Raw genomic sequence first — 20,130 nt, 5'->3', positions numbered from 1 at the left:
AATGTAATTATATAAAAGTATCTTGTTCTCAGATAAATAACTGTAAAGTTGTAATGAAACATTACATAATGAATTATGTATATATTAGCATAAACAAGCAACTTTAATAAGGTTACCAAATTCTAGATTAATTCACACAAATCAATGTCTCTGTGTCTGTATAGTAAGAATAAAAATTTTGTGACTAAATTCAATAAATGTCATAAAACATCTATCTACTAAAATATTAAGAATAAGCCCTCAAATGTCTTGCATTGACTACAGTTCTGTACTGAAGATGATAGTATGTTACAGAGAATACAAAAAATCCTAAATTCCAGAGTTTTGTTAATTAATCACATCCTGATTTATTTTGCTGTACAAATTGTACATTTTAGCACACACATATTTATAATAGCTAAATTTGATCTATTTCATTAGAAGTTTAGATAATAACTTTCATAATGGGGAAAAAAGTAAGATTTGGTAGCCAAGGAGTCTATATCGAGAGAGAAAAGAGTCATTACTCTTCTTTCATTAGTCTACCTCTTTATCAGTTGCCCAGGGTTTGTTAATAATCAGATTGTCACATCTCATTGATGTATCTGTAAAATGTTTTCTAACTCAATATAATCCAGTAATAACGACTTTAATAAGATACAAAGAAATATTTCATACTTTACTTGGTATCTCTATGTATTTTAAGTAAATTATTCTAGTTTGTCTATGAGGTTGAAAAGACTATGAAATATAAATAGAATACTTTAATGACAATGGAAAATTAATAATTTTGGAAGTAAACCAACACATCTGTCTCTAAACCATATTATTATCTAAAATCCTATTTTATATTTCCAATCCAAAGTTTGTATAGCTAAGAATGTTTCTAATAAAATTCAAATGTTTTCTGTCTTTGAGGGTTCCCAAAACTGACCTAACTCATCATAGCAAAAACAAAAAAACAAAAAGAAAACTTTTGTCCTTCAGCATATGCACTAGCCAATTTTCTTCAAGTCTTCCTGTTTATTCACTTATTGAATTTAAAAACAATATCCCAAGTGTAATTATTTTATGTGTAAACTCAAAGGATTTCCTTTATTTTATGCAGTTTTATGCTTGAAAAAAATGTTTTAATTATGTAATAAAAACAATCTGAAAAGAGTGTTCAGCAGCTAAGACAATATATTATGGTCCCTGAAGTCCCCAGTTTGGGTCACAGTACTAATTTCAGGCATTTCAAAATCCCGTGGAACTATAGCTCCAAAGATCCAACCTCTCCTTCTAGACCTGTGGGCACTATATTCTCATCTGCATATATGGACACACAAAACATTGAATGTGCCTCACTGATTTTTAGCTTTCAGTATTTAGTGTATGTTTTATAGGACAAAATTTAGATGAATACATTCCCCTAATAAATCAATTTATTAACAATATATATATACCCAATATATAGCAGTATAGTTGTAGTATTATTTGATGGATTGTTTTACAAAGGAACAGCTGGGGTTAATAATACATACTCTACCCAATAGAAAAGGTTTTCCCTTTTCTGTGTCTATACCTGTGCCAACCTGTGTGACTGCCGGAAGAACTTACTTATGTGCTGTCGTGGACAATTTGAAAAGGCTGGAATAAACCATTAAAAAGATAATGTTAAAGTTGATATAATAGTGTCAGGTTGCCCAGTGACAAGCTATCATATAATTTCACTTTCTGCAAGTTGACACTAGATGGAGGTTCTATTAAATTAATAAAAGTTGACATACAGGGCAATGTTTTCAAGTCCTTTGATGTTCACAGATTCCCAGGACAACAATTCTCAAACATTTGATCATTTGTAGCTACAGAAACCAAAGTTAAAAGATCAAAATCAACAATAATTAACACCATTATAATTAACATGTTTGAAGTAGGAAAGCAAAAAAGAAGCCTACAAATATTAAATACATGAACAGTTCCCAGCAGAACTTATTCTTAGTGCTATAAATTATTTCTGTGATCATGACAAGATAGTTTATATTTCTGAGATTCTCCTGGGATAGACTTTTTTTCATTTTAAAACATATTTAGCTGGAAATTTCTTTTGAAGTAGAAGAATATGCACAAACCAGCATTATCAATGTTCTTAATGATGTGAACACAAGACCCATTTGCTCCTCCCTTTTCTGTTAGTCCATCTCCTAAAATGGACCATATCCTGCAATTGAAACATACTTCCCCTAGAATGTCCTCAAAACCAAGGAGCCTCCATAGATTCCTGAAGTCTTTTAAGTGTTTTTATGAAATACATATTATGCTTTTATTTTTTTGTGCTCAAGTCACTTTTGCCTAAAATTGAAACACAGGAACCTTTAACATCACTTGGATTGTTTCCTAAAAACCATCATAAATCAGAGCCATGGAAATCTCTAATATCTTTCTCTCATTTTGAAACCTACAATCTAGAACATTCTGTATAATGGACCAAAATAGTCAAATGTATTCTCTAAGTGCACATGTGTGTGCATGCCTATAAACCTGTAATTCAGCAATCTGATATAGAGCAATTACAAATACAAGGCCAACAAGATATATAAAGCGAGAATTTATCCTTAAAAAAAGACAAAAAAAGAAAGTTGAAAATTTCTCATTTCTTTGGCTACATAAATTTGTGAAAACCACAGTGGACATGCCTTAGCTTTTCTTGGTCCTACTAGCTTCAGGAAGGCTATGAACCTTCTAAAACTCTCCAGTAATGATTACATTGTCAAATGTACGTAAGAGAATAAGGAAACCAGAAGAGAATGTACTTGTAATTTTGCTACTAATGTCCCATACGAGTTTCTGAAAGGCTCAGCACAGGATCAGACTTCCTAGAGGGCATGTTGTCATTGAGACAAAAGAAAGGGCTGAATATTATTCTTCCTTTGAAATAGAACTGACAGTTATTCCTTTTGCCGTGTTTCTATGTGCCTCGCTGAACTGCTCAGTTATACCTTCTTACTTCCTGTTCTTTGCTAGAAATACTTCCAATAAAAACCACTTAATCACAAGGTTTTCTATGTATTAGATTCTCAGGCAATTTTTAAGAAAAATATAACATATAATCATATTGTAAAAGTTAAATTATTGCTTTTACTGTAAAATATTAAGCAATGTCTCTATATTAGATTAAATTTTACTTTCATTTTCACTTTTCAAATGGAAATTGCTTTCCCAAAATATATAAAACTTTTCTATATTGAACTAGTGCAAATTTGATAACTATGACAGATTAATATAAAATGTCAAAATTTTAAGTAATATTACCCATGATGACTTTTGAAAATATGAATATAATATATTCTTAATTATGATGTTAATGTATAATAGCAAATGCAAAATTGCATTTTTAAAATAATCCCTTTAAAATTTTTCAAATACATACCAAACTCCTTTAAATTATTATGTGTAATTTTACCTCAATTAAAATAGATTATTGTACCAATTTATCAATTCAAATATTCATAAAATAATCTCAAGCTGAGAAGTCTGATTTTAGAAATGACAGGTAGTTGAAAGCATATCATGACATAACATATTCATAATGCTATGAGAAAAGAGTAACCTTTCCATTTGTGGTAATGTATGCTTCTTTACCACCGTCACCAATGTATCCTCCTTAAAACAAAAAACAAAGACAAAAAAGCATATGAAGAGTACAGCTCTTCTTTCTTTCTCCACAGAGAGGTTCAGGTCACTCCAGGTATCATTTGAAAATGAAGCTAGTGTAAGGCAATTGGACCCCTGAATATATGTAATTTTCATCAGCCAATTATATACATATATTGCTTTAAAATACTTTAAATTTGCTCTGTATTTTGAAATGATTTCTAATTACTAACAAAACAATTGATGAAAACAGGGTATGAGTTTGAAAGAGATGTAGCAAGTGCCCAGAAAAAGATTTGGAGGAAAAAGTGAAAGGATAGAACGGTGTAATTATAGTATTGTAGAGGGCAAGAGGTCCATGTGCTTACAGATAACAATAGAGAAACTAGAATTGCTAAACATGCAGGCTTTTCTCTTCAACAGAAGCAATGTGCAAAAGTGTTTTTCATCAAGAAGGGTTGGAATGGATGTGTTAATAACCTGGTAATCTTTGTGTTTCTGTGGAACCAGCACTCTCCTGAATAACCTATTCTTATGAAAGAGGACCATGTATTGAACAAAAGAGTTTGCTATTATACTTGTTAGAAACCCTTCCTCCGTCTAGTAAATTTTGCTTTTTAATTTTTCTTGGGGTCAGAAATGTTTATGTACTCACAGAGAACCAGGAATGGTGACCACATAGGGATGTCTCCTCAATGGAGAGATTAAAAAATTCAAATATTTACATTCCATCCAGAAAGCTGAGAAGAGATTTTGTTAACAACCTGGTAATCTTTTTACTTTCTGTAGAGGTAGATCTCTTCCACCTTTTTCCATAGAGTCAGACCTTAACCAAACTCCCCGGACTTTTTCCTCCACAGACTGTTAGTCATCATTAGGAGAAATGTCACATATGCTATATGGCCTACTAAATTCTAGGCTGTCAGTCAGAGACCACACTAGATTTTAGGTCTTTTAGCTATAGAACTCATCCTCATAGTAACATGCACTTTGTAAAAGAGCTGTTATGTAGTAACACCTTAAGCTTTACTATGTACCTGGAATTGGACTGATTAGACTGATTGCTGCCTGAAAATCTTTTCTCAAATTGTACAATGTTTAAATATGCTGACATTGAGCAATCTGACATTAGACTCTCACAAAACTAATCCATGTTGATGAAGTCAGTCTACATTGTTTTTTTTTTTATTTTCCTTTCTTTTTTTTTCTTTTTTTTTTAATTTTTAAGTGCTATTTTATTATTTTTAACTTATTTGTTGTTTATTAATTACAGCTTATTCACTTTGTATACCAGCTGTATCCCCCTCTCTCATCCCCTCCCAATCCAACCTTCCCTCTCTCATCTCCTCCCATGCCTCTCCTGAAGTTCACTGATAGGTGAGATCCTCCTACCCTCCCATCTGACCCTAACCTATCAGGTTTCATCAGGATTGACTGCATTTTATTTCTCTGAGGCCTTGTAAGGCTGCTCTCCACTCAGGGGAAGGTGATCAAAGAGCCAGCTACTGAATTCATGTCATTCTTATCTCCCTGCAGGTTTGCTTTCTTGCCTGGATACCTGCAGGGTACCCCCTTAGATTTTGTTATATTTTTTCCTAAATTTTATTTTTATATTAATTACAGTTTATTACTTTGTAGCCCAGCTGTAGCCCCCTTTTTCATTCCCTTCCAATCCGACCCTCCCTCCCTCATCTCCTGCCATGCTCCTCCCCAAGTCCACTGATAGGGAGGTCCTCCTCCCCTTCCATCTGACCCTAGCTAATCAAGTCTCATCAGGACTCTTTAAAACTGTTTTGTCATCTTTTTTTTTTTCACGTGTATGTGTGTGTGACACAAATTTATGAGATTATACAGTTTACATGTATGTGAGAATGTGAAAGCATACGTGTGTGTGTGTGTGTGTGTGTATGTGTGTGTGTGTGTGTGTGTGAGAGAGAGAGAGAGAGAGAGAGAGAGAGAGAGAGAGAGAGAGAGAGAGAGAGGGGCAAGGCCTCAATATTGACATCAGATCTCTTTCATAATCACTGAAAAACTTGAAGTTTGGAGTTTTGAAAAGTCTGGTATTCCAGCTTACTGTAGACATTTGCTGTCTCCAGTTCCTCTGCAGTAGGATTACATTTTATCACCTGGCACAACCAGCTGTTAGAAGCGTTCTGTATCTCTGAGCTCTGGTCCTCACATTTAAGTAACAAGAGCATACATTTACGACTTTACTACTCGAACCATGTCTGGACCATGCTGTCACAATTTTGAAGGCTGCTTTTACAGAGGGGTGTCTAGAATCCTCCAGTACATGTTCTTTGTATTTACTGTTGATTGCTGCTTTGAGAAATATTGCTGCATAGTACAAATAAGCTAGTGCACTAGTGTCTAATAGGAGAGAAAAAATGAATCCACAAGTTTCTCTCTTTTCATTCTTTGAATTCTTAGTCATTGAAAGATATATTAACTGGATTCTGATTGTAAAATACCTGTAAAACTCTACACTAAATTTTAACTTTGGAATGTGTCTATCTGGTTCTTTTTATACCAAAGTTTATGTCTGTTGTCAATGGTCTCCTCCAGCATAGATCAAAGTAAGAATATGCAATATAGATCCCAAACACTGAGGCAAGATCTAAGGCAAAGAATCAAAGAGGGGTTCCCCAGAGGTTTCATTTGCTCATTTCTTCCTACTGTGGTGAAGAACCAACATGTTAAAGTCCAAAGTCTAAGGAAAAGATTAACAGGAACTCAGACTGCAATAAATTTGATGTTTAGTTTTTGATTTAACATCACATTTGCATTCAACAGTGTCATGAATTTCTAGCATTTAATTACAAACATGGCCTCTTCTCCTTTATGTTACTGTTTTTAAAACTGGATTCTCTGTGTTGAAAAGGCTGCTCAAAATATCAAATTACACCATAATATTTCACACATTGGTCATTTGTTTATCATAATAGTGATATATAAATTTTACACTTGAAAAAACACATCATAAATGGTTAAAGGAAATCATTAATCTTCAAGTATTTGTTGATATTCCATCTCTACTTCATTTGTTAAATAATAATTTTATATATTATTTGAGTATTTTGTACAACATGTATCCAGGTCCTCGTCCTCATCCCTACCCACACAAATTTGTGTTCTTTATTTTTCTGTTTTTAATGAAACAAAACATGGAGTCTGATTTGTATTGGCTGATTTTACCTAGGCTTGTGGGCTGCCCCAGAGTGTGGTTAACACATGCAGTTTTATTTCATTCACAGAACTGATTTTCTCTTTCTTGGTAGGTATCAATTGCAAACAGTTTCTTGGTTAGAGGTAATTATGTGCTGTCCTTCTACTCCTTGTTGGAATTATGTCTGGCTTTCGCTTTCTCAGGTACTTGAGATGCTGTCACAGTTTTTATGATTTCGTTGTGTACTTCTCTGCAGTTTCTGTAAAACACTGTTTCCTGGAAGTCATCCACCACCTATGGCTCTTACAATCTTTCCGTTCCACATTCTGGATAGAACCCTGAGTTCGCTCAGGAAGGGCTTTATATAAATACCACATTTAGGGCAGAACGTTCAAAAGTTTCTTATTTTTTTGCATGGTTACAAGTTGTAGGTCTCTGTGTTTATCACCATCTTTTGAGAGAAAATGATTCTCTGGTGAAGGCTGAGTGGTATACTGATCTACGTATATAACAATACATTATTTGGAGCTAACTTTTGTGTTTTGTTAATTTAGTAAGATAGCATTAGCAGGTTTTAAGTAAAATTTACGGCCTCTCTGGTCAGGGTTTTCTAAATTCAAGGACAGCATCAGATATAAGGTTTCAACTTCTGGAGTGGACTTATAGCCAATTTTTAATACAAGTGTTTGGTTACTACACTGACCCTTGGGCCACTGTTGCATCAGTAGGATAGGTGAAGGGCTATTGGAGGGGTAAATAACACTAAGAGCCTTAGACAGTGCAACGTGGAAACCTACTACTGTACAAGTTTCCTATTATAAGTTGCCTATATAAATGGAGTTACCATATAATACAGCAGTCACCATACATCATATGCTACAAATAACCTTTCCCCTCTGCAATTTCTGGCTTTTCACAGTCTCTGCACTCATTACCATGATGATGCCTGAGCCTTAAGGAGAAAGGTCTGATATAAATATGTTATTTTGGTCTGAGCACTCTATAGTCTCTTATTCTCTGCAATTTGACCATTTTTGAGTCTCTATATTAATCAAAATTATTACTGCAATAATAATTTTTTTCTAATGGGGTTTGAGAGGTCCACTAGTCTATTTGCATAAAGTTAGGTATTTAGAATAAGGTTTAATATCATGTACTTTCAGGGAAATGATAGTAAGTTCTACTCTACTACCTGTGTACAATCCAGTCACAGACTTGTCCAGATCAGAGTACTAGCCCTGAGTTCCTTCCTGTTCAGGAGGCCTTAAATTAAACCAGAAAAAAGCGGGTTGTTATTCCTGTAGCATTCATGGCATTACTGACCAATGGGCATATCTTGCCAGGCTGCTCATTATTGTACCTCACAGGATTCACAACTGGCTAAAACTCTTGTTTAATTTTCTCCCTTTGAACCCTGCAAAAGACACTGTGGCTCTTTGATGGCTAGGTATTAAAGATGAAATTTTCAGGTCAGTAGCAGCTTGAATTCTCCATGATCTATAAATATATACAAATATTTAGGAAGATTGTAAAACAATAGTTTTCCTTGCAGTCTCTCTCAAGGTCTTTAATTTTAGTTATCCCTCCCAGCACCGCTTCTTCTATTCTGCTCTATCATCTCTCTCAACTTAAAACTTCCTACCACATTACTTCCACTTTCCCTTCATATAAGTTAATTCCATTTCTACTAATTTACATGAAAGTTGTCATAACTTCTTTTTTAAATAGCTGGATAAAATCTCCCTATACGTTTGTACTACATTTTCATTATCCATTTTCAGCTGATGTATATCTTAGCTAATTCTATTTCCCAACTACTATGTATAGAGGATATGAGTTTTATCTTCTTAGCTACTATATTTATCTTTACTAGAAAAAAATATGTGTATTTATACCCTTCTGTATTTAGGGTTAAAAGCAGAAATTGTTCAAAACAACCGATATTGTATCTGATATCTTTTAAAGAATACTGAGTTTTACTTTTTGTTCTTGTTTATTTGTTTGTTTGTTTGTGACAAGATTTCTCTGTGTGGCCTGGGCTATCCTTAAACTCACCTCTGCTTGCCTCTGCATCCGGATTGTTGGGATTAAAATAATGCACCACTAAACCTGAGTACAAGTTGAGTTTTAAAATATTATAAGACATTATTATGTACAAAATAATTTATAACCTTGATTTACATAAAGATAAAAAACACGAAAAGGGCTACCAAGGTTTAATGCTAACAACTATGTAATTCAAATGTAGACACAGTTTCTTTTCAACTGCTTATGTATGTTTATTGATAGATGAAGGTCTAGCTCTGGAAAAAAATTGAAAGGTAATTTATTCAGTCATTTAGGAAAGAATTGAATTTTACAGTGATGCACCAAAGTTTCATATGAAGGCACAGATAGTAATTATAAAAGTTTGGAAGCACTATACAGACAAGTGAGTAATGTAATGAGACGTGTTCTTAGTCCTCAGTTGCATTAGTTTGGTTTCCTTCCTTCCTTCCTTCCTTCCTTCCTTCCTTCCTTCCTTCCTTCCTTCCTTCCTTCTTTCCTTCCATCCTTCCCTATTTCCTCCCTTCCTTTGCTTCTTCCTTTGCTTCTTTCTTTCTTTCTTTCTTTCTTTCTTTCTTTCTTTCTTTCTTTCTTTCTTTCTTTCTTTCTTTCTTGTGTTGTTGTTGTTGCTTTTGTTTCAAAACAAGGTTTCTTTGTGTAGCCCTGGTTGTCTTGGAACTAGATTTGTAGATGAGTTTGTTCTTGATCTCACAGAGATCCACCTCCTTCTGCCTCTTTAGTGATATAATTAAAGGTTCCATACTACTACCTACTCTCTTACTCTTTTCTAGTATTACACATGATAACAGATGATTCCCCTGCAAGTCTTTTGAACGAATTGCGTAGTAGTCATCTCACTAGTCATCTGATTATGATTACTACATAATAACAAATGCTTGGACTGCTAGATAATTAAATTTAACAATTTTAATTTGTATTCAAAGAAAAGATAATGTTTGATAAATTTTACTCATAACACAGGTCACTACTGATGTTTAATCGTTACCATTTACTTGTCTATGGTCTCTTCAGGTGTAAGTTTGCATATTGGTTTATAGGAGTATCTATTTGAATGACAATTAGAAAATGAAAAAAAATGTTAAGCCCTTTAAAATTATGTTTTAAACAATCCAATTCAAGATGAATGAATTGAAAGCATCCAGAGATCTAAACTGTTCTATTACTTAGTCTATAGATGTTTATTGAAATGTATCCAAGAAGAACCAAATGTGGTTGAAGGAAGATGAATTTCTGAGTTTAACCTAGTTGTAAGTGCTGCTGTAAGAAAAACAAATAAAAGTTAAATGTACACTATTCACAGCATTTCAGCTGATGATAAAAACTAGATAAATTAGATGAAATATTTCTTCATCTGGGAACCAGAAATAAAATCTAATTGAATGAAAGAGAGGTAATGTATTACTCAGGGTTCTCTACATGAACAGAACTGATAAAATATATATGAATAATATATATATCCTCTATAGATAGATAGTATATATGTATTATGGATACATATACTATACACAGTATATGTATTATGGATTTATATACAATGGGTTTTCTAGAGTGGCTTACAGTCTGTGGTCTAACCAGTCCAACAATGATTGTCTACAAACAGAAAGTTCAATAATCAAGTAGTTATTCAGTTCATCAATCTGGATGTCTCGGATAATGTTCAGTACCTTCCCAAATTAATTAGTATTTAAAGAGTTAGGTTTCAATGCCAGTAAAGGAATGGCCTTACCAGCAAGATTAAGGAAAACGAGGAGAAGAGCAAGAGCTTCTTTATCCTTGTCCTTTACATGGACTCTCACCAGAAGGTGTGGTCTAAATTTATGGTGTATCTTTCTACCTCAAGTATTTGGATTAAAGGTGGGTCCTCCCATGTCAAATGATTTAATTAAGAATATACCTCATATGTGTAGTTAATTCTAAAGGTAGTCAATTTGGCAACCAAGAATAGCCAAAACAGGTACAGTAACAAAAAGGACTTTGCTGTAGGTAGAGTAACAGATTGAGACATTTAGGATATTCTGACAAAGGCCTAATGCATGCAGTAACACAGAGAATTACAGCCTTGCTTCCAAAGAAAGAGAGAATGAACGGCAACTTATCCATGTAATTTAATGTTATACTTACTATTATTAATAATAGAATTCAATATTAATATGATTAATAATAAGCAATGAATTTTAAAATAATAAATAATATTAAATATTAGTAATATCAATAATATTAAAAGTCTCTTTCTGAAGTTAGTAATCTTGTCAGTTGGTTACCAGTGAGCATGCCCCTGGTGTTTATCATGATACAATGTGACCATCTGGTAAGTATATCATCCTCTTTCCCTGGGAAACGACGGTAGTTCCTGCACAAACTGAGCTAGTTGTTTCTCTGGTGTGAATATTTACCATTTCATGAAGCAATTTGATTTTATGGTTTCTATAAAGAAACTTGGAAACAGTGCAGATTTAACAAATGATGTAGTGTTCACCCTAGTGAATGCTGAAATTTTTATTTTTAAAAAATGCATTTTTTTCTACATTTGTCAGAGTATACTTCTGATATTATTAATTTGAGGCTTGTGTTCTGACATGTTGGGTAAAAGTGGCAAAGGGATTACTTGAACAGGTCCTTCAAAGTTCCTTTAGAGAAGAAATTACAAGTAGTTCTATGCACTTAACCAAGGTAATGGATTGCATTTCAGCAAACATCCTTCTGTAAACCGAGATGTTCCAATTGAGTTATATAAAGTCTTTTCAACTGTAATCACTCATGAGTTACTGAAAATTGAATGAAATTTCCTCTTCCATGTCAAGATCCTCAGCATGAACACAGAATTGAAATGTATTCATTTGCAAGGGTAACACCAAGCTGATACTGCAGAAGTGATGGTGTCTTCGCTGTGATATGAATGATTCAAAACCCTGATTTCTGATTCAGTATAATTTCAGTTGCTAATTTGGACAGAACTACCTAATGCTTTTTCTCAGAAACTAACCCAGCATTTTCTTGTGTCCCAAAATCTGGAAGGATAAGAGAAAGTAGCTGCTAGCATTTTCTCAAAGCAAAGTGAACAGGTGCATAATGTGTGAATAAAGAGCATAGCGAAGTGTTGTAATGTTCTCCTGGAGAAAGGCCATTTCTTTACAAGTAGAGTATGTTTACAAAAGTGCGTTTTTCATGTGGGGACTATAGGAAGCCTTGGAACACAGTAGCCACCCTAATGTTGCCAGGACTGGCAGCCACATGTTGAAACTGATTTTCCAAACTAGAAGAATAAATTGTAACTTTTCCATTTCTGTTCGATACAATCACACAACTCATGCCTTGTTTCAAATGTTTGTGTGATTAAGATGACAACTCTGTATTATATATATGAAAGAGAAGTTTGTGACAAAGAAAATCAGAGTCTATGAAACCAAAGCAAATTATTGCCATAAAATGTAAAATTGAGGTTATGTTGTATTTTTTAAAAATACCTTGGACCAGAGATTCAATTGGTATTTGTTTCTCCTCTACTCCTTTTTGATGTGGTGTTGTCTTAGTACTTATCTACATAATGCTGCAATACACTCAGTAAACCTAAAAACACGGAGCAAAAACAGAAAAATATCTTCTTTCAAATTATATAAAATTTTTTGCAAATGATTCTTTCTCAATAAACTGTCCTTCTATATCCATCCTCAACTAACTGTATATTCACTGCTATTATTTCAGTGCATTAAGTTACCCATAAGTAGAAGACATTACACTCATTTCTTTAGCAGGAAGGAACTGGAGTCACTCCCATTTGGTCACCTCATGAGATCAGAGAATAAATTCTTTAACAAAAAATAATCACAGGAAAAGGAAGATGAAAGATGTGGGATAACAAGTCTATACAGAAACTCGTCTCTCCTAGTCTGAATCACTTTAATGCACAAGCATATATATTATCCAGTAAAGACCATCTTTTCAAAAGTGAAGGAAGAATCTTCACGTTGCTGATGAATTATAACAAGCCTAAAGGTCAGTTATTTTTTAATTGAAACATTAAAAGTTGAGTTTTATGAGTCTTGAATAGGCTCAAGACCAATTTCATAGAGGTTGTGAGCATCAATTCCTTCCTGTTTAACATAGAGTGACACTAATCCTTTGGAAGATTTTATATATATATGATTTTATATATGTATATATGTATATATATGATATATGTACATATGTATATATATATATATATATATATATGATAGCTGATATATTGACATAGTAGGACACTGCCTCTGAAATATCTGTTTGTATTCACAGACAAATGCCGCCCCTAGCCTTAATCAGCGATGTCTCTCCTTGCAAGTAAAGAGCGGTAAATGCAGAAATTCATGTCTACTTAAGATGCAAAAATTAAGCTACAGCTGTGGGCTAAGCCTCAAACAAATCTTTTATATTACATCTTCTAAATCTCAAGAGGCATTATGGAATAGGAGTCTGGAAGTAAGTAAAGCCAAAGATAGAATAAAGGGCTATAAGATCCCATTCCATAGATTCCATAAAATTAAAGCCATCATTAACTTACGACAACTGCATTGAATACACACAAGACTGTCCCTATCATCAATCAGTGAAAGAAGGTGGAGGAGTTTATGGGAATTTATCCTTTACCTATGAGATACTGGCTTTTGATATATTGAAAGAGGGGAGCCACTCTAGTTTGTGATTGAAATACATTGGCTCAATCTCTCAAACTGTTGAGCTGCTTTTTTTTTTTTTTTCTATTTCTTTTTTCTTTTTTGAGGTTTGTCCATGAGGTTTCTTTTGTTTTTAAATTAATTTATTTTTTTATTAATTACAATTTACTCACTTTGTATCCCAACTATAGTCCCCTCCCTCATCCCTCCCTAATCTGACCTTTCCTCTATCATCTATACTCATGCCCCTCCCTTGGTCCACTGATAGATCCGTACTTATCACCCTGTTGAGCCTTTTAACAGGTGGCTCTGAACCCATGGTTACAGGATGACTCTGGTTAATTTGCATTGGTCACACACATACACAAAAACAAATACACCTGAACAAATGGCATGAATAAAGGAGAGATTTATGCAGAGGAGAAAGAGGACTCGGTATTAGAGAATTGGGAATTAGAGTACAGGATGCAAATTGAAATATCTATGCAAAATTGTAAAGGAAAATTAAAATAATCAAAGATAAAGGCTAAATTTTAGACCAGTGAATCCTGGAAAAATTTAAATGTCTCAATTCTAAGATAGTCATCATATGTCACATGCTATTGTTTTTTGGTTGTAACTGAGTTAATGGAATATCATATTCTTAGGTCCTAATCTTGAATGCAGCATCTGCTTGGTTATGCTTGGCCACAGTCTGAGACATAAGCTTTTGTTTCTTTAGTTTAAGAGTTCAATAAAAAACAATAGTTTGAAGTGAGTACAAAAATTGTAAGAAACAAGTAAGCAATAAATGAATTAACTGCTTAAAATATGTCTTTCTTTAATAATATGTATAATATATAATATAAAATTTAAAACATTTGTTTCATATGCCATTATTCAAATATATAACAGTTATAGAATATTATTTTTCCTTAAAATTTTCCAATATTCATGTCTGTATGACTATTGTTTTTTTAATTTTTATTTTATTTATTTTTAATTACACTTTATTTACTTTATATCCCCCTCTAGTTCCCCCCCTCCTCCCCTCCCAATCCCTTCCTTCCTCCTCTTTCTCCATGCATGCCCCTTCTCAAATCCACTGGTAGGGGAGGGTTTCGTTTACTTCTTTCTGATCCTAATCAATTAAGTCTCATCAGGAGTGGCTACATTGTCTTCCTCTGTGGCCTGGTAAGGTTTCTCCACCCTCAGGGGGAGGTGAACAAAGAGCAGACTAATCAGTTCATGTCAGAAGCAGTCCCTGTTCCTATTACTATGGAACCCACTTGGACACTGAACTGCCATGGGCTACATCTGTGCAGGAGTTCTAGGTTATCTCCATGCATGGTTCTTGTTTAGAGTATGAGTCTCTGGAAAGACCTCTGTGCTCAAAATTTTTGGTTCTGTTGCTCTCCTTGTGGACCTCCTGTCCTCTCCAGATCTTAGTATTTCCCACTTCTTTCATAAGATTCCCTGTACTCTGCCCAAAGTTTCGCCATTAGTCTCAACATCTTCTTTGAGAGTCTGCAAGGCAGAGCCTTTCAGAGGCCCTTTGTGGGAGGCTCCTAACTTGTTTCCTGTTTTCTTCTTCTTCTGATGTCCATCCTCTTTGCCTTTCAGGATGGGGATTGAGCATTTTAGCCAGAGTCCTCCCTCTAGATTAGATTCTTTAGGTGTACAGATTTTAGTGGGTTTATCCTATATTATATGTGTATATGAGTGAGTGTGTCTTTCTGCTTCTGGGATAGCTCACTCAGGGTGATCCTTTCCAGTTCCCACCATTTATCCTACAAATTTCATGATTTCCTTGTTTTTCATTGCTGAGTCATATTCCATTGTGTAGATGTACCACAATTTCTGTATCCATTCTTCAGTTGAGGGGCAACTGGGTTGTTTCCAGCTTCTGGCTATTACAAATTCTTTTTTAAATATATATTTTTATTAACTACAGTTTATTCACTTTGTATCTCACCTGTAGCCCCCTCCCTTTTCCCCTCCTAATCCTATCCTGCATCCCTCTTCTCCATCCATGCCCCTCCCTCAGCTCACTGATAGGTGAGGTCCTCCTCCCCTCCTGATAATATTTTTATGAGATTGAAGAACATTAAAACATTAGTTAAAAAAACAAGATAGCAAAAGTACAGAAAAACATTCACTAAGTTCAATGTCATCAAATGCTATCTCTGGAACTTCACATGATTTGTTGCATGTATTTCTAGTTTTAGAAAAAGCTATTCATTAATTTGATCTATATGATATTTGTATATTTAAATTGAAATAGTTCTATAGTTGAAGCTCAGCAATTCTTACATTATAAGTAAAAGAACCAGTCTCTGCAGGACCTCCTGGGCTCAGATTTTTTACTTTGTTGATCTCCTTGTGAGGCTCCTGTCCTATCCATGTCCTTCTATCACCACCCCTTCTTCTTCCATGAGACTCCCTGCACTCTGCCTAAAGTTTGACTGTGAGTCTGAGCATCATCTTCCATCTCCTGTTGAGCAGAGCCTTTCAGAGAGCCCTCTAAGTAGGCTCCAATCCTGTTTCCTCTCTTTGACAGCTTCTGGTGTCTATCCTGTTTGCTATTCTGAATGAGATTTAAGCTTCTTCCCAACGGTCCTCCTTGTTTGGCTGCTTTAGATCTGTAGATTTTAGTAGATTTATCCTATCTTATATTGCTAATATCAGCTTATAAGTGAGTATATACTATATGTGTCTTTCTGCTTCTGGATTACCTCACTCAGGATGATCTTTTCGAGTTCCATCCATTTACCTGAAATTTTCATGATTTTCTTATTGTTAATAGTACCAAAATTTCTGTTATCCATTCCAGTCCTGATGAAACCTGACAATCTTTGGGAAGATGGCAAAGGAGGAGAACTTCCCCTTTCAGTGGAATAAGGGAATGGGATAGGAAGAAAGAGAGAGAGAACGGGACTGGGAGGAGTTGAGAGAAGGGGGCTTCAATCGGGACATATAATGAATAATTTGTGAAAAAAATAAAAATAAAAATATGTGCATATTTGCCATACACAGTAATATAATTGTAACTTCTAAGATTATTGAAAACATATAACTAAAAAAAAAAAGGAAAGTATCATATTTCTTCCTTAACATTGCTGTAGCCACAACAGCTTTGGTAGAAATCAAGTAAAAAAGAATGGATATTAGAATACTCTTTAGAACATGTGGATATTAAAATCATGAGAATTTATAATATATCATACAATGTATTTCAAATAATGCTGTTGTTTGCAGTGAAACCAACACTTAATATACTATGTAAGACGATGCTGATATAAAGTAATGCAAGGAAGTGATCATACCTGCCTTGCTCCTGGTAAAACAGTGGACATAATTCTGTTTAGATTATGTAGAAACTGCATGAAACTAAATTTCACATTTGTTTTGTGTGGGAATATGACATGTTTTGCCAATGTATGTAATAACGTAAAAGTCAATATAATTTACTTTAAATTAAGGAACAAGAAAAAAAAAATAGTATAATCAGTATGGAAATCTATTTTAATTATTTTTATTTTTTATATTAATTACAGTTTATTTACTTTGTAGCCCAGCTGTAGCCCCCTCCCTCCTCGCTTTCCTTCAAGCCCCTCATCCTAGGTAGGAAAAACAGAAGGTTAATAGGGATAGGGGATGTAGACTTCTTTTTTTAAAATTTTTTCTTTTATTAAATTTTTATTTTTATATTAATTACAGTTTATTCACTTTGTATCCCAGCTGTAGGCCCCCCTCTCCTCTCCTCCCCATCCCACACTCCCTCTCTCATCTCCTCTTATGCCCCTCTCCAAGTCCACGGATAGGGGAGATCCTTCTTTTGCCTCCAAATTTCATCATATTCTCTCATTAATATTTTCATATTGTTTATAGTAAATTTTTGTTTTGTAATTTTTTTCCTTAGTTTAAAGTAAATTCTACTGGCTTTTACGTAAATTGACAAAACACACAGAACAAATGCAAAATTAGGTTTCATGCAGTTTCCTATATTTGGAACTGTGATAAACAGTATAAAAGCTGTAGTTAACTAGAAAGCAGTTAAAAATATTAAGAAAAATACCTCATAAAACTAAACATAGAATAGTAAAAATGTCCTACTTACAGTGTTTTTCCTTCCCATGTATTTTATAACTTATTTTCTCATAAACATTAACTCTCAATTCTTGATTAAAAGTGTTCATATGAAGGGAATCAGAAATTGAAAGAAGCCCGAGACTCAGATATTAAAAAGGAAAACTAATTTTTTTTAAAAAAATATATAAGTTCTATTTAAAAAGTCTAATATGAAGCACAATAATAATAAATGCATAATCCCTTATACAGATTAAGGAAGCCAGTAATGAAATTGAGTCGATCATAATCCAGACCCTAAAAACTGTTCACGGAAGTAATTTGGTATGTCTCTTTGTCCTAATTCCAAACTTTGATCATCTTTCTGAACTACCCATAGTAAACTGAAGATTTTAATTTCAATCACAGTGTAATTATTTTATTTGAATTTATTTTATGCAAGACAACTTATGGTAAGAACAAACACCAAAATGAAAGATATAGACTGATCCTCGTGAACTCGATTTTCAGGGCATGGTGAGATATTTAGCACCTGAGGTTTAAATGGTGCTGTGAAAGTGTCACAGTGTTGACAGCTAGTGGTGAGACACAAAATGCCTTCTCAAAACACACATGGCCACATATTTGGAACATCTGAACATGTTACTGTTGGCAGCAGAATGTATCTAGAAATGTAGCTGGGAACACTGTATAAGTTGGTTCCAATTATATTGAGCATGTGTAAGCCAAAGTAACAAGATTTAAGTAATTTTAACAATAATGAGTAGATGAATCTCTACAAATAATATGTTTTGTGTAGGGGAATGATGATCCAAAACATTCAATGAGTTGTTGTGAAGCTTCAAAGAGACCTGAGAAAATTAGCATAAAGTTTCAAGTACTTGTATAAAGCCTGGGAAAAGACAGAGTAACTTGGCTGGGACTATGAGAAGTAAGAACAAGACAATGAACTTCTGGAGTTCAGTTTTCTTTACTTCTCCTAATGATAGGCTGGTCTCTCCACTTGCACCAGCATGCTTATTTCTAATAAGATTATTGTGGAGAAGAAAGACTAGTTATTTGAAAATCTCCATGATATATTTTATGTTTAAAAAAAACATAGTTGTTCATGACATAATATGATTCTGTTGATGTTTTACCTACAATTTGTCTGATAAGAAAAATTTGTTGCTTTTGAATTATTGTCAAATGCAGGGGGAAAAAAAAGCAATCACATCATCTTTGAATTTCTCTTATACTTGCAAGTGGATAAGAGAGTTGAAACTTAAATACAAATGAAATGAAACTGTCAATATTAGATCAATTTAAGCATTTGAAGGAAGGCAGTCTCTATGGATCCAGCTAATCTTCGATTTTAAAATAGTGCATTGTTCTTAACATAGTAAAAGACAAATATCAAGACACTGTGTGTTTCCTTTCGATCCCCCTTTAAAATATTTTGAATATTCATGTTTACCTAAATCTTACACACATTCTCTCTCTCTCTCTCTCCTCAAGAAACGAAGCTTAAGTTTCATAATATCTAAGGACTGAGAGAATCAGCTCTTTATTTCTGCCACATTTTCAGATGATTTACACCACAGTTCTAGGGAGATCATTGGCTAATAAATATGTAGCATACTCATAATCAGACTAATAAAAAATCTTTAGCTTAAATTTTGGCTAACCGTTTAATTTTCATTCTGTTTTTGAAAAAGCTGTATACATGTGCACTCTTTCATACCATAAAACTACTCCAGACTAAATTCCTTAGGTAAGTGATCTATAATGATGATGATTTTCTCCTTGTCTGAGAAGAGCATGTTTAAGCCATTCACTTCCAAATCTTATGGGAATGATTTACTTTGTCAATTCATTTATTTTTGATTTACCATTTTAATTAGTCTCAATTTAATTACAACTGATTGAATTGGAATATCAAACACAAAGTTACTCAAATGAGTAGGATGTCTCATTTTCTCAATAGGGAACAAATTACTCATTAGAAAAATATCCAAATAATTACCACACATGTATTTTGTAGAGGAATTTTCCATTTTACTTACCAGGCCACAGTAGAGGACAATGCAGCCACTTTTGATGAGAACTAATAGACTAAGATCAGAAAGAAGAGGAGAACCTCCCCTATCAGTGGACTTGGGGAGTGGCATGCATGCAGAAAGGGGAGGGAGGGTGGGATCGGCAGAGGAGGAGGGAGGGGCTTATGGGGGGATACAAAATGAATAAAGTGTAATTAATAAAAAAAAAAAAGAAAAAAAATTAACTTGTTTAGAAAAAAGACAAAATAATTCTTGAAAGTATGTCACCTTAACTTTCTTTGCTCAAACTATAGAGAAAATCCATAGCTAGCTCTTGTACATGATTGTAAACCAGAAAGCGAAAGTTCTTCTATACATTTTCATCCCTAATTAATTTTCTCTGATCCCTCTATGCTTATTATAATAATAAAATATTTATGTAGTTTAATAATCTTTTCCAACTAATACAAATGGAATTATACATTGTTAGAATATTAATTTAACATGTTTTTTTTTCTTCTTTTTCCCACTTGGTTATCAGAATGCCTGA

Source organism: Psammomys obesus, unplaced genomic scaffold (genome assembly GCF_907164565.1).
Source record: "Psammomys obesus unplaced genomic scaffold, mPsaObe1.curated_primary_1811, whole genome shotgun sequence".
In the NCBI taxonomy this organism is placed as follows: Eukaryota; Metazoa; Chordata; class Mammalia; order Rodentia; family Muridae; genus Psammomys; species Psammomys obesus.
The sequence above is the reverse complement of the archived record's forward strand: the minus strand, read 5'-3'. Positions refer to the sequence as shown.